Source organism: Artibeus jamaicensis, unplaced genomic scaffold (assembly GCF_021234435.1).
Source record: "Artibeus jamaicensis isolate MK-2021 breed Jamaican fruit bat unplaced genomic scaffold, CSHL_Jam_final scaffold_1964, whole genome shotgun sequence".
NCBI classification, from domain to species: Eukaryota; Metazoa; Chordata; class Mammalia; order Chiroptera; family Phyllostomidae; genus Artibeus; species Artibeus jamaicensis.
Window position 1 is genome coordinate 42,004,088 of NW_026522030.1, and position 15,534 is coordinate 42,019,621.

The following is a 15,534-nucleotide window of genomic DNA, read 5'->3' on the forward strand; positions in this document are numbered from 1 at the left end:
AGCATCAGAGAATTGAAGTAACTTTTTCAGGAATGAGCTAAGGTGTTTATTCCTCCAGCTGCTGGAATATTGGCAGCTGACGGCTCTCGGCTGACTCCTTACCTGGGAATTGTCAAGTCATAGGGTTAGATGGATGCAGCAGTAATCCATCAGAAAAGATGGAAGTGGTAAATCCAGCATAAAGCATAAGCAGGTTGGAGGGCACAATTAAACAGCATTGGTACCTTTATGGTCATATGAAGGGTCCCTGATGATTGGCTCATTGAAGAGAAAATAGCCCAACAGATGGTTCACAGATGGGTCATCCTGATATGAAATATAAGCTAAAAATGTACTGCAGTTGCACTATAACCTCATTCACAGTGTCTCTGAAAGAAAGCTGTGCAGGGAAATCCTCACAATGGGCAGAGCTTCAGGCATTGCCTCTGATCATCTACCTTTTATGGAAAGAATGGTGGACCAAAGTAGCAATATATACCAATTCATGAGCACAGGAAAATAATTTCACTGGTTGTTCAGGGACCTGGAAATAGAAAAACTAGAAGACTGGCAACAAGGGCACCTGGGGAAGATGGTGTGGCTGAGCCTATGGAAATGAGCCCAAGTAGGAAGATTTTGTATTATATGTTAATGCCCTCTGAAGAGCTTCCTTCTCTCCTTCATCATTCTTTATAGATGAGGCACTAAAGAACCAAAAATATAGAATGGCATGGCTAGTTACTATCAACTAGTTTCTGTCATCAGCCATCCCAGTACTGGCATAATGGTCAGATAAACAGAGAAGTCACAGTGGCAGGGATAAAGACTATGCAACCCAAAGCCCCCACCTACCAAGGCTAATCTATCTACTTCCACTGTCAAATATCCCACTTCCCAACACAGAGACAAATGCTAAGCCCTGAAATGGCTTAATCCTTAAGAAAACCAACCAGCAACTGGTGACATATTAGCTACTCTGAACCCCTCCCACCCTACACAGGGCAGCATTTCATCTTGAAGGGAATCAACACATATTTCAAGTATGGGTTTGCCATTGTCATCCACAGGACCTCAGTCAGCACACTGTTCAAGGGTTGACAGAGTTTCAGATCCACTCACCTGGGAACAAGAGCCCCGTCTGACAACAAAGGAGATATGGCGGTGAACACATGACCATGAGATTCATTGATCTGATCACAAACTACACCACCTAGCTGCCAGCCTGATACTGGTAGGAGTCTTTTGAAAGTGTCACTGAGACACCAGCTTAGATATGAGGTTCTATAAAAATAGGGGGCTTATGATCTATAAACTTGTTACACCCTAAGTTAAATGGCTGTTGTGTGATGATATGTCCCCTATAGGCAGAATGTATGGGTCTTGGACCCAACAGAGAGAAACAGGAGTATACCTGCTTACCCCCACCAAGAGACCATCTTTTAAAATTTGTACTTCCCATCTCTACAACTCTAGATCACGTGGGTCTGGATCTCAGGGTTCGCTTCTCAGAGGGAGAAATGTTCCACGAAAAGACACAGCAAACATCCCATTAAACTTCAGGTAAAAACTACTGCTGTCACCTTATGGTTCTCATAACAAGAAGGCAAAGAAAGTAGTAACAGAGAGAAGTCGCCATCCTGGTACAGGTGCTTCACACTGATAATCAGGTAAATAGGATGCTGCTTAACCACGAGGGCAGGGAAGAATATGTTTGGTACCCACGCAGTCCACGGAGGAATTTCTTGCCCAGTTTCAACAATAATTATATAAGTGCAACAGATTTGGCCTGAGAAAGTCATGGCAAACAGGGGTTCAGACTCATAAGGACCAGTGAAGATATTAGCCAAGAGTGAGTGAAACTTGGAAAAAACAGAAGAAAGCTCCAATGAGAACATAATACATATTTAAGTAAATTCAAGGTACGCAGGTGATAGACTTTAGCAAATACTATTTTATTTCTCCCTGATTTCCTCCTTGGGATGGAAGAATTCATTTCCTCAGTTGCTGGTAGCATTGACAGCTAACAGCTTTCAGCTGAATGTCTATCTGTGCGTTGACCCTCAGCTGAGAAGAACTGCCTTGCCCTGGGTCATACCCACTCCAGGGGCACAGTCCTCATTCGATTACTGGGTAATAAGTGGTTTCAAAGACTCAGCCCCTTTGCTTCAAGGAGGGATAACTGGGAAGGGTGATCCCTTCCCAGAGCTCCCCAGGGTCTTTATTGCAACTTCATTGTAGTTTCACTCTTCCCTCCACTCAACCCTTCTTCCTTTACTTGCCCATGTAAGAGCATATCCCAAGGGAACTCACCAATAAAATTACTGCACACAGCACAAATCGGTATCTTACAATCTATTTCACAGAGACAGCTAGTTCAAAGGCATATGACATGTCCATGTGAGATAGTATCTTCTAGCAATGAGAATGATATTGTCATAGATTATTTCATGAAATTGGGAAAGTTATATCAGGACAATTGTGAGGTCTTTGCTCCCACTTTTATAAAATGAAATAAATATGTATACATATATGTAAATACATTATGAGGAGAAGCATGAAGCAGCAAAATATTAACAGTGGGTCTCTGGATGCTAATCTCATGATGTTTTCCTATATTTTAAGTAATCAACACTAGGTATGTTATTTTAATCAGATAAACTATGATTTTAGTAAAAAACTTGATCATATATTATACCCATAAAAACAGAGACATGTGATAATACTGAGGAGGTAGAGACAATAAACTGAGTCCAATATAATTACTGTCTATTTCAGATGACCCTTGATTTAAGAATAGGAAATAATTTCTCTCTCTTCCTTAATTCATTCACTGGACTAATTGAAGTTACCAGGTGCAATGGACAAATAGGAACTATATCTACTTAGTAGAATTGCTAGTAGAATAGCTGGGTCATATGGTCACTCTATGTTTAACCTTTTGAGGAACTGCCAGGTTATTTTCCAAAGTGGCTGCTATACCATTTTACATTCAGCAGTTAATTTACTGTAAGCCACATTGTTTGCTCACCCTCATCCAAACAGATTTCCCTTATGGTCTGAATACTCTGCCAGGTACTGATTAGTCAATTTGTCTTAGGTGAGTCTGTGCAAGATCCTAACCAAGGGAAAGACTTGGGAAAATCAGAAGAATTTGGTTGGTTCCCAAGGCCATCCATATGGCTAGAATAAGTCAAACATTAGTTTTTCTTTGAGACATTTAGCTCTTAGAGCATTTCCTTCACTATTCCTGTCCAGCCATTTAAGACATACATTCATCAGCCAACCCACTCAAGAATCACTACTTTGAAGGAAGGACTTTTCTCATTGGCTGTTTATACCTAAAATCCTCTGAAAGAAAGGAGCATCATTATTATTCACTCAATTACTTTGCTTTATTAGGGACCCAAATTTTGATTAAAATTAGAAGCTGTAAAAATTGTTATCCAGGACAAAATGGTATGTTTGCTCTTTAAAAATTATGCTGCATAAATTTTATAAACAGGGAATGCTTGCTTTTTCTTTTTCTATTCTTAACACTAAATCATCCCAAATTTTGTTAGGAAATTTGCCCTATACTATGGTTGAACATCAGATTCAGCTCCCAGGTTCTTGGAGGCAATTCTCACATGCTAAAAGAAAGCATACAGTGCTTAAAGTCATTTTCTTGTATAAAAATTTTAATGAGGAAATTATGATTTATATAAGTGGCATCAAGGAGTCCAGCGGTCACAATGTTTTTAACGGTTTCACAGAAAATGCAGAAGTGTTTTTCAAGTGGGTGTTCCTTGATCAACTCTAAATAAAAAGTAAATGAATCACATCAAAATGTATTTTCTGTGAAGATTTTTTTGAGGAGGTTAATCAAACGTAGTTCAAGAACAATGTGGCTGCATTTAATGTGATTTTGAACTTCACTAATTTGAAGTGGTGTGGTATGAAAATTAATAAAAATCTCTGTATATATTTTGAAATAATTCATATTTCTTCCAATTATAAAGTATGATCTCACCTCTAAGTAGAACCTAATCAACAAAAGAAACAAGCAAGCAAAACAACCAGAGACATGGAAATAAAGAACAAACTGACAGAAACCAAAGGGGAGGGAAGGGGAGGGAAGGGGGGTAGCTGGGGAAAGAACGAGAAGGCTCATCAAGGAACATGTTTAAAGGACCTGTGGACAAAGACAACGTGGAGGGGGGTAGAATTGAATGTGGGAGTGGAGATGGGTAGGGCAGAGGAGAGTAATAGGGGGATAATGAGGACAACTATAACTGAACAACAATGAAAAAATAAAAGAGGAAAAAAATCAAGAATTATATAATTCAAAGCTTTCTGGATGAATAAATTATAAACTATGTGTTCATGGTTTTCATTAGAAGGTGGCAGACAGATCCGCTGTCCTTTGTTAGATCTATTGAAATTTAGTCTTGAACTATGCAGATTAAAAATAAGTAAAATTTCCAGAAATATATCATTTACATCAATGCAACTGCCCTATATCTACCTTTCTGGTGCTCTATCTTAAACTCTTAGAGACATGGATATGCTACATGTTATACATACAGTTTTACATATTATTATACTAATATATTGCATATTATATATTTTTGGTCATTAGTTAAAATCCCGGCTGAACATCAGAGTTACCTGGAGTTATTTATAAGCCATATTTTGTCATGAGTATTATAAAAATAACATTTTGGGTTATTTCCGAATATATAATATTTTAACTTGGCTCAAATTTCAAAAGGTATAAGAGGTTTTGCTGTGGGGAAATCCCACTCCTATCTGACAGCCACCCACTTTTTCTTTACACAGGCAAAATCAATTCTATCAGCTTTTTGTGTAACTTTCCAGAGATATTGAATGCATATATAAGTAAATATGTATGTCCATCGTTTTTTGCTATCCACTGGTAGCAAATGATACAGCCTTGCATTTTACACTTGATGAAACATCTTAAGGATTGGCCCCTATCCATAGACAATGTCCTTATTCTTTTTTACATATACACTTGTATATTATAATATGGACGCACCATAATTGTTTAGTATACCAGGAAAGTTTTTTTTAAATGCACATTCCCGGGCCCTGTCATAGACCTGTAAAATTACAATCTATGGGCCAGAGTCTGGGAATCTGTGTTTTTAACAAGGTCACTAGGTGGTTGTCATCAAGTCAGCACAGCAGATTGGTTCTGGAGAATCACCATTCCAGGTTACCTGCTCTGAAAATCACTTTTTCCAGCTGCGTTTTTCACTGGCTAGAAAGCAGAGGTCATATTTTCTGGGAAGAGCCTGAATCATTGGTAGTCCATGTTTCTGAATAAAAGGAAGTAACATAATCTTTATCATTCAATTTATAGGACATTTTCAAGAAAATAAATTATTCCTGTAGATTAGTGCCAGTATAGTTAAGTCAGCTATTGATTTGCCCATATCACATAGCTCAGAGAAGTCTCAGTGAACCTCAGCTTCTCTTCCGCTTTACACTCACCCCCGCCACCCCCAGCAGCTGGGACTTCTGTCGGCAATTCTCAGAAGGGAGCTGTAGCACACAAATAATGACGGCCACAGTTTTTGTAATACAGAAAGGCCACAGTGGAGACTAGATTCAAATCCCCAAAGAGAGTGCACCCACCCAACCTTTGAAGAAGAACTGATTTTGTTTCTCCAAAAGGTCATGAAATGTATTCATTTAGGTGCTCACTGTATTCACTTAGTCAAGAGAAGAACGTTTATTTTTTTCAAACAGAAGAATTAAAAGCATACGATGACATAGCTAAATCTACTCTCTTCCCTCTGCCCCTTACCAGTAAATACATGTCACGGGTTTTGGGGTTTGTTTTTTGGGGGGTTTGTGTTTTGGTTTTTTTTCACCTCCTAGTAGCTTGTGGTACAGGACAGTGCATTGGTCAGTAATATCTCCTTCAAAGGCCCCAATCACCTAATACAAATGAATACACTTTTTGGTCAGTGTTTTTTTGGGTGGGAATCGATTTGAAACCACGCAACTTCCTAAGAACATGTCAAGTAATTAAAACATAAACACATACACAGGATCATTTTGATTTTTAGCAAGTTTAAAATGGTTGCAATCACATTTGTATAAATACCCTCTTCCAATCCATCCCTGAACCAAACCCTTTATTGTTTGCTTCCATTCTGTCTCTGTCAGGTGCGTTATTGGTGGGGAGGTAAGAGTAGCATGGTTAATCAGCTGAATTTGCCTGGAGGCCCCACAAGTAGATTGAGAGCCCAGCTATAACCAATACACTGGCTTTGTTTGAGCAATTTGAAAAAATAAATCGGTTGCTTAAAACAACTAAAATAAGATGCGGTGTTCCTCACTGCTTTGGATACTAATGGTTCATAGATTTGCAGCATCTTAATGGTAGTGATCTTTGAGGTGAATTTTATTAAAATGGAAAGGAACTAAGGTATTGATTACATTACACATAGGTTACTTAAACTCATTATTAAGGTGTAATCATATGTTCCCATTTAACAGATGAAAAGATTGAGGCTCAAAAGGTTATAGTTTACCCAAATCACACATCTAGGGAACGGCATAGCTAGGGCTGGAAACTAGTTCTGACTCTAAATAGGATGCCTCTTCCACTAAATCATGTTTACTATCTAGACAAATTATGTAATTTACAGACACACTTACCAGAGAAAAATAGTCAACATAGTTAGATAAAAACCTATTGAATATTTCATCATGAATCTCCAAACTGGATAATTGTGGTAATTCAATTTCCTAGACAAGTATTTCCATGGCTGAATGGATAATTATTGAACCAATTGTGCTATCAGATCATTTAGATTACATGCTATCAAGAAGGAAAACTATCCTAGATATAGTTCTATACATAAATTGGCCATCATTGTGTTTAGTTTTAGAACAGTTCTAGCTACAACTGAGTGTAACAGCTTCTTTAGGGGATTTCCAAATGAAAAAGTGATTTGTACTTTTGTTGTTGCTAATGTTAGTTCTATACCAGATTTAATCAAACACTTGAAAGTGTATAAATTTAAATTTTGGCTTTAAATATAAATTACTGACACACACATTTCTGTAACAACATCACACAGAAATAAATCAACCTCAATAAGACAACATTTTTAAAGAGACACATGTTCTGACCTCTCTGAGTTCTGAATGTTGATATAGGGTTGACCTAGGTTAAATATATGAGAACACGTCTTTAAAAAACCTGAAAAAATAGTAAGATACTCAATTTCTATAAAAACAAGAAAAATAATTTATTTTAAAAGAATTAAACTCACAGCATTGAATAAGAAAATATATAATCTATGCCTAATCTAGTCACAAATATACTTACACATGTGTGTGTGCTTGAATGTATCTGTGCATGTGGTGATTGAGTGAGTAACTGAATCAGTATATTTATTACACTGGTGATCGACATCATCTCCAGCCCTTAGTTAGGTAAATGAAACATCTATGCTGTAATCTGATCTGGATTGTTCTTTCATATTCCACCTATTCTCTTCCTAATCTCTCACTGTCTTGCCATAGCTAGATGGAATTTCAAGGCTTTTGTTCTCAGTACCTATGTATGCATTTAAAATAATTCACTCTGAGGGTATAGCATTAATTCTGAAACATTTTAATATATTTCAAATTATAGCCTAATGTAAGAAACACTCAGGTATCCAACTCCAGGCTCCATCAAACTTAATGTTTCAGAAACAGAAGCATAGACACATGGGACAGACTGACAGCTGCTGGAGGAAGGAGGATGGGGACTGGATGAGAGATGGGGAAGAGGTCAGCCAAAGAACATTGATGCAGGGCTCATGGACATGGACAGTGATATGGGAATTGACTAAGGGAAGGGACCGGAGGGGCTGGTGGGAGGTGGGCAAAGGAAGAAAAAGCAGAGACAGCTATAGTAGGATAAATAATACAATTTTTAAAAATGATAAACATTAAATATTTTGCTTTGCTTTCTTTTGTTTTCAAATTACAAGACATAGCTATAGTTGGTTTTAAGCTCCTTAAACCCCTTCCCAATTCAAGTTCCTTTCTCCTCTTCTCACATGATAAGTGTGACCCTGAATTTAGAGTCTTTCATTCTTAAGCATGTTTTAATTTGCTTACCTAAGGTGTTTGAATCCACAGACAATATTTAGGACTCCGGTTAAACATGTCAGGTTAAACACACACATTTATTTTCATCCCCTAATGACACCCACCTAAAAATGCTACAAAACATAGTTATACAAAGAGAACAGGAGCAAATTATGCTTTGCCCAGTTGCACGTGGGAGTATGTGGAGAGGGGATTTTTATCCCATCAAGAGAAAAAAAAAGGATGCAAAAATATCTGTCCCTTTTATCAGGAATGCAAAAACTTTCCCTGTTAAACTGAGTCACATGACAACCACAAACTGCAATAGTCCTAGGATAGAAAATATTTTGCTTTTCCATCTTTAAAACAGAAGTATTGTGTAGCCAAACTATGAATTTGCTGTAGGGCCCAAGAATCTTACTTGGCTGAGGAGAGAGACAGGAATTATTAATTGGGCTCTAGGAAATTTCTACCTTCAGTAAGTTCCAGAAAATGCAAAGTGCTTGCTTTGCTTATTAACAGTGTCTGTAGCTCAGATTTCTCCAAAGTGTTCTCCCTGGAATAGGATTCAGTGGGATGTTTGTTAAGCTTACTTGACCACAGTGTCAAAAAGATTGAAAAATTAGAACTGATTTACTACACTGTTCAAATATATTTGTATAATATTAAGCTATATGTAATTTCTTTCTGCCTCAAAATTCTTATTTCCAATGAATTAACGGGTAGTTTACTGCTTCTTATTGATTTTCTTTCTTCTTTTTTTTCAGTTTGTAAATGTTAAATTCAACTTTACGTGAAATGATAGCATTTCAGGTCTCTTAACTCTAATTTGGTCTTTTATTCCCTTTCCCTCAAGTAATAACAAATCCAAAACATTATTTTATTATCATTTGAGATTAAAATCATAGGACTTCATGTCCTTTCCTTCTAAAATTTTTTAATTTATTTTGACAGTTAAAATTTTTTAATTTATAAAAGTAATTCATGTACATAGTTGATGAAATCAAATAGTCTGAAAATGCCTATAACAGAAACTAGTCCTTTTCTCTCCCCATTTGAGCTCCTCACTGGTGCTCCTGTGCAGTTAATCACCCTGCAGGAGTAACCACTCTTCTAACGACATAGATTTCTTTCCTCTGTTTTTGTACATATATAAATGAATTTATTCAATACGTACTTTTTTGTTGACTTCTTTCACTTAGTACTGTATTTCTTTTTTTAAAGATTTTTAATGTTCTTTTAGAGATCTTCATTTATTTGTTTGTTTGTTTACTTTTTTTTATTTTTATTGTTGTTCAAGTACAGTTTTCTGCCTTTTCCCCCCAGCCCTCCCCACCTCCCTCCCATTTCCACCCCACCTTGTTAGTGTTCATTTGTCCTTTATACTTGTTCCTGCAAACCCTTTACCCTTTTATTTTTTAATTTTAAACAGAGGGGAAGGGAAGGAGAAAGAGGGGAAGAGAAACATCATTGTGTGGTTGCCTCTTACACGCGCCCCCTACTGGGGACCTGGCTCTCAACCCAGGCATGTGCTCTCACTGGGAACTGAACCAGTGACTCTTTGCCTCACAGGCCAGCACTCGATCCACTGAGCCACACCAGACAGGGCTATATTTCTTTTTTTTTTTTTAAAGAGTAGCATATTTTTTTTTTTAAGATTTTATTTATTTATCTTTAGAGGGGAAGAGGTGAAGGAGAGAGGGAGAGAAACATCAATGTATGGTTGCCTTTTGTGCGTCCCCTGCTGGGAACTGGCCTGCAGGGAACCGGCCTGCAACCCAGGCATGTGCCCTGACTGGGAATCGAACTGCGATCGTGTGGTTCGCAGGCCCGCGCTCAATCCACTCAGCTACACCAGCCAGGGCATGGCTATATTTCTGATATTCATCCTTATGGCTATCTGCTGTAAGTTGTTCTTTCTTATTACTGTTTAGTATTGCATTATGTAAAAATACAATGGGCATTGAAGTAAGGTCTACATTTTTAGCTATTTTAGTGTGGCCATAAACATACTAAAACGTTGTTGGTGATCATATACTTGTATTTTTGTTGGGCATATTCCTAGAAGTGAAATTGCTAGATTATAGAATATATATATATATATATATATATATATATATATATATATATATATTCGGCTGTAATACATACTTCTAAAATGCTGTCCAAAGTTGATTTCTTTAACATGCATTCCCACCAATAGTGTGTGGGAATCCCAATTATTCCACCTCCTTGACAACATGGTTTTTGTCTTTCATTTTAGCCATTCTGGTGGTACTGTAGAGATACCTTACTGTGGTTTTAGTTTGAATTTCTCTGTAGACTAAAGAAGTTGGACGCATTTTAATATGTGTTTTGTCCACTAGGATGTCTTCTTTTGGGGAGTGTCTGATTAAGTCTTTGACAATTTTTTTATTTACTTGTAGAAATTCTTTGTTTTGAATATTAATCCTTTTTAATATATATTTATTGGAAATATCCTCTACCATTTGGATTGTATTTCTTAACCCCACAGTGGTGTGGGGGCAACTTTGCCTGCAAAGTCCCCCTGTCCCTCATGGATAAAAGTGAAACTAAGACATGATCTGCTTGGGGAGGAAAGGTGGCCAATCCCTCAAAGGGGAAGGGCCAAGAGCCCCTTCCTCAAGGGACTTTTATTGGGTTCATTTGCACAAGAATAGAGGTAAGGATCAAACAACAGATAGCATTCAAAGAACAATGAGGGTTTATTCTCAGTCAGGGTCAGATAGCTAAAGAGCCATACAACTTTGAGGAAAAAACTTCTTGGTTGGACCATTATCATTTAAATGAGAGCATTCTAAACAAAGCAGGTTTCACAGGATTTTTACATATTCTTCCTTAGGCCTGATCACCTGGGGAACCCGCCCTTTCCAGCACAGGGTTGCACCACCTTCCCCATCATAGGTTTTTAGGCTTAAGTGGATGAGAGCCAGGAAGCGCTTCTCCAAGATGGAAATGGGGACTCGGGCTATGTCAGAATAGCCAGGTGGCAGGGGGGAGGGGCAAAGGTCCATTGCTCCCTCTTTGTCGCAGGCCCCCAAGTCCTTCCATGATGGCCTCCCAAGTGATTTTGTCTGGCTTAGGTTTCCCCTCCTTTGAGAAGTCTTACCCATCATGGACATCGACCATGCTTTGGGGGCTGGGGAGGAAGCAGAAGCAGCATTTGCTACCAGATACAAGCTTTGTCTCTTTGTGGCTCGCCTTCCGGAGGTCACTCCCTCATCCTTAGCCATAGGGGGTAGTTACAATTCCTGAAACCAGGCAGAGCAGTTCCCAACACAATGGCATTTTCTAATAAACAGAAACTTAAAATTTTAAAATGGTACCATTAAATTATAAAAAAGTTTTATTAAGTTTTCTGTTTCCTGTTTAAGAGATTGTCTATCTCAATAAATATGCTCTCCGTTGTGTAATTCTACACTATTGGTTTATATTTCACATTTAGAACTGCAATTTATCCAGAATTTTGTTTCTAGTATGAGACAGGGAGAGGTCAAAATTCACAAATATATAGATACATATGGCAAAATAGGTTTACAGTTGTGAGTACATGAAACAGTTTATTCTTATATTATTATTCATTAATTATTATATTCATTTGTATTATAATTGTAAATCAACTTTAGCCCACCTCTGTATATATAGTATATATAAACTCTAAATTGATCCAGCACTACTATTTATTGAAAAATATTTCCTCTCTATACTTCACTGAATTATGATACTTGTCAAACATCAGCTGACTATATGTGGATTTTTCTGGAAACACTTTTTTCTGTACACTTGTTCTTATTCAAATACCACAGTTTTTGTTCTTATAGCTTTTAATAGATATTGGCATCTGCCTTCTGGTTTTCTTCTTTTTAAAGACTGTCTTAGCATTTTTTAGTTCATAGTATTTCCATATTAACTTTATAATTAGCTTTTCAATTATTTGAAAAAACAATAAACTGCTAGCATTTTTATTGAACTGGATTGCATATATAGATGAATTTGGGGATGATGGACCACTTTACAAAACTGCATCTTATGACCCATGGCTATGTTATATATCATTATTTATTTAGATCTTACTTACTTTCTTTACAGATGTCTTGTACTGTTTAGTGTCAATGTTTTGAACTTCTTGATAAGATTTATTCCTAGTATTTGATATTTTTGATACTGTTATACATTATATACTTTTTAAATTTTTATTTTCTCTCTTAATATGGCTTAATACAGAACAAAATTTGTTAAATTTACTGGTCATTTAGATTCTTTTGGATTTTTTAGGTCCACAATCATGTCATCTGCAAATAATGATACATGTCTTTCATTCTTTTCATCCTCCTTACTTTTTCTTTCTGCCCTAATTTTCCTGACTAGACATTACACTATAAGGTTGAACAGAAGTGGTGATAGCAGGCAGGCATCCTTTTCTCATTCCCAATTTCAAAAGAAATGTTTTCAATATTTCATGAGTATCATACTAGTTATATATTTTGAACAATTTTAAGAAGTAACACTAAAGAAGTTACTTCTATTTTCAGTTTTGCTGAAGTTTGTTTTTTAAGTCAAGTAAAACACCTATCTTGATCAGGAGTCAGCAAGCTGTAGTCCAATGGCAGATTGACTCTTTAAGAAAAAGTTTGACAATCTCTGATCTAGATGATCAGATAATTTTTTACATTTTGTGTTAACATAGAAGTCCACTGACAAATTGGAATGATAAACCAATCTTGTATATATAAAATAAACCAAATAAGTCCAAATTGGCCATTATTATTTTTTTAATAATTTGCTGGATTGGATTTTCTTCTATTTATGCATATAATTTTCCCCTTTTAACTGTACTGTAGTTTTTCACAGAGTGAAGTGGGTACATTTTGAGCATAAGTTTGGATGAACTTATTTGCAAACTTATACACACATGTAACCCATATGGAATATTTCTATCACCCCGAAGTGTTCTCTCATGTAACTGCTCAGTCAACGTCTACCCTCCCCACATTGAATGCTGTTCCTACTCTGAACTCTTTCACCACAAATTAATTTTATATGTCCTAGAACTTCATAGAAATGATAATAAAATATATGTATTCATGTGAGTCTCACTTGTTTCATTTAGTGTATTTTTTGAGATTCATCTATGTTGTTGCATATGAAAGTAGTTCAGTTCTCTATGTTGCTGAATTGCATTCCATTGAGTAAATACACTACCAACTTGTTCATTTTTCAGTCAACAAATAATTTAGTTATTATGAAAAAATCTGTTATGAACATTCTGATATGACTTTTCATATACATATATTACTCTTTAGTAAGTAGTAAAAAGTGGAATTGCTCTTTCATAGTGTACCTGTATATTTAAGTTTTTTAAAACTTTTTTATTGATTATGCCATTACATTTGTTCTATTCCCCCCCTCCGTTCCCCTCCACCCTGCATACCCCTCCCTCACCATTTCCCCCTTTAGTTCATGAACACGTGTCTCAAATTCTTTAGATTCTGTATTTCCCCTACTATTCTTACCCTCCCCCTATCTATTTTCTATCTACTGTCTATGCTACTTATTTTCTGTACCTTCTCCCCCCTTCTCCTCCTCCCACTCCCCTGTTGCTAACCCTCCATGTGATCTTCATTTCTATGGTTCTGCTCCTGATCTAGCTGTCTGCTTAGTTTGCTTTTGTTTTAGGTGTGGTTGTTAATAACTGTGAGTTTGCTGTCCTTTCACTGTTCATCTTTTTTATCTTCTTTTTCTTAGGTAAGTCCCTTTAACATTTCATATAATAAGGGCTTGGTGGTGATGAACTCCTTGAACTTGGTCTTATCTGAGAAGCACTTTATCTGTCCTTTCATTCTAAATGAAAGCTTTGCTGGATAGAGCAATCTTGGTTGTAGGTCTTTGGATTTCATGACTTGGAATACCTCTTTCCAGCCCCTTCTTGCCTATAAGGTCTCTTTTGAGAAATCAGCTGACAGTCTGATGGGAACTCCTTTGTAGGTGACTGTCCCCTTATCTCTTGCTGCTTCTAGGATTCTCTCCTTCATTTTAATCTTGGCTAATGTAATGATGATGTGCCTTGGTGTGTTTCTTCTTGGGTCCAACTTCTTTGGGACTCTCTGAGCTTCCTGGATTTCCTGGAAGTCTATTTTCTCTGCCAGAATGGGGAAGTTCTGTTTTATTATTTGTCAAATAAGGTTTCCACTCGTGACTCTTCCCCTTCTGGTACCCCTATAATTCGAATGTTGGAACGTTTAAAGATGTCCTGGAGGTTCCTAAGCTTCTCCTCATTTTTTTGAATTCTTGTTTCTTCATTCTTTTCTGTTTGATCATTTTTTTCTTCCTTCTGGTTCACTCCATTGATCTGAGTCCCAATCTCCTTTCCATTACTATTGGTTTCCTTTGTATTACCATTCATTTCAATTAGTTTAGCTTCCATATGTTTCTCTAATTTGTGACTAAAATTAACCAGTTCTGTGAGGATTCTGATAACCAGTGTTTTGAACTGTGCATCTGAAAGTTTGGCTATTTCTTCATCGCTTAGATTGATCGGCTCTGGGGCTCTGAGTTGTTCTTGAGCCATTTTTGGTCTGTTCGAGCTGTTAAGTAAGCGGAGCAAAGCCTTAGTTGTTTACCAGGACGGGGCCACTGAGGTCGCTTGTTTGTGACTCTGTGTGTGGGGGCGTGGTCAGAGAGGGATTAATGGCGGTCCTCTCAGCTAACCCAGTCCATCCTGTCCCACCACTCGCCCCGGGCCTGTTTATCCAATCGGAATTGTGCGAGCCTGCTGCCCCGCGCCTGCGCGCCTCTTCACTGGTTTATCTGCACGCAGATGCATGACCAACTGCAGACAGCCAGCCCCGCTTCTTCCCTGTGTGCTCCCGTAGCTAGCCAGCAATTGCCTTTGGCTGCTTGTGCACCACCCGTTGGGGGATTCTTTTTTTTTTTTTTTTTTTTTGCCAACCTGCTCCACTGCTGGCTTCGCTCCTCTTACCGGTTTAGCTGAGCATTTCGTTGTCTTTGGACTCCATATTGTCGATTTTCTGTGTGGCTTGGTTGTGTTTCTTATTGTTAAAAATAGTTGTTCTTAGATTTGGTTGTGCACGGAAGCAAGGTGGTTCCACCTACACCTCCATCTTGGCGGAAGTCCCCTGTATATTTAACTTTATAACAAACTTCCAGAGCCCTGGCTGGTGTAGCTCAGTGGATTGAGCGCAGGCCTGTGAACCAAAGTATCGTGGTTCGATTCCCAGTCAGGGCACATGCCTGGATTGCAGGCCAGGTCCCAGCAGGGGATGCATGAGAGGCAACCATACATTGATATTTCTCTCCCTCTCTCCTTCCCTTCCCCTCTAAAGATAAATAAATAAAATCTTTAAAAAATAATAAACATAAAAAAAAGAAACTGCTAGAGTAATTTTTCAAATGATTGAACTACTTCATACTTAT